Source organism: Drosophila innubila, chromosome X (genome assembly GCF_004354385.1).
Source record: "Drosophila innubila isolate TH190305 chromosome X, UK_Dinn_1.0, whole genome shotgun sequence".
NCBI lineage: Eukaryota > Metazoa > Arthropoda > Insecta > Diptera > Drosophilidae > Drosophila > Drosophila innubila.
This window is the reverse complement of record NC_047626.1, coordinates 31,434,978-31,436,281: the sequence shown is the minus strand read 5'-3', so window position 1 is coordinate 31,436,281 and position 1,304 is coordinate 31,434,978. Positions and strand designations below refer to the sequence as shown.

At 25.8% G+C, this 1,304-nt stretch overlaps 1 long non-coding RNA gene across 1 annotated transcript; it reads left to right on the top strand.

Moving 5' to 3' along the window:
* Positions 1 to 268: 268 nt before the first annotated feature.
* Positions 269 to 641, top strand: LOC117793344. The gene is made up of 2 exons (XR_004618253.1): positions 269 to 358; positions 425 to 641. It is a non-coding gene; the product is annotated as an uncharacterized LOC117793344 (long non-coding RNA).
* Positions 642 to 1,304: the final 663 nt, after the last annotated feature.

Below are 1,304 nucleotides of genomic sequence, written 5' to 3'. Positions count from 1 at the left end.
AATAGTAGAGTAATATAGTTTTGTGTTATTCAAGAAAAATATAAGAAGTGCTCCTCTTTTCAACACATCAATTCCGCAAGCGAAGCGAGCAGGGGGCGGAGCCCCCTACTATACTTTTATTTTCTGTTGTTAATCTGCTTTATATATTTATATTTATATATATATATATATATATATATTCCGCTTAAAATTGGTAAGGAAATACATATTCTTGCGCTAAACATTTATTAAAATTTTTTATTTTCTTATTTCGTCTTTTCAGAACTTTCAAATTTGCAGAATTATCCCAAAGAAGTCTAAGTTAACCCCAGATGACCGCATAATTTTTATTACAACATTTAGCTTGCAAAAACAAATGGTAATTTAGTTTGTATAAGTACTTTGATTTTCATTTGATAATTTATATTTTTAATTTTTACAACAGATGCGTCGGACTATATAAATCTACAACATATAAATTAACTTCTAATTGACCCGCAGGAAAGATTTGCCCTACACTTCGAAACTTGGACTATAAACGCACTCTTCAACCGCTTTTGTACCAATGGACAGCATAAGAGCATTCGACTTCAGGTTTTTTTTTTATTTTAAGACTTATATATATGTAAATAACTACTTGTATTATCTCAACACTACTTTGTCTATGTTTTTTAGCAAACAATAAATAAAAATTAAAAATTTATTTTAAACTCAGTTGTATTCTAATACAAAAATATTTCAGTTTAAAATGTAATATATTTGGTACTTTAAATATATACATATATATATTACATATATAATTTAAAGTTGAAAACTTAGTTTTCAAATTGATACATATTTATTTTAAATATAAATACCATTCAATTTAAATATCACTCATATTTAAATGTAATATAAAAATATTAACTTTAAATATAAAAATTTTGGATTTAAACATGATACATATTTGAATAAAATATATTTTTTACTTAATTTAATAGCGAAAATAATAGAATGTTATTTGAAACGTATTTGTATTGAATATGGTTTAATATTTAAATTAATTATGATTTCACTTTAATATTAATATGTTCATATTAAAACAGAGATTTAAGTGTACACACCTTGAATCAACTACAAACATATGAGGTAATAAATCATTCGTAAAAATATTTGAATGAAAGTGTATATAGTGAGAGGGCGTGGCCAAATTCTGAAACAAACTTGATCTGCTTGCAATACAGAGTACATACCTACATACCAAGTTTCGTGTCTCTATCTCTTATAGTCTCTGAGATCTAGGCGCTCATACAGACGGACATTGCTATATCGACTCGGCTATTGAT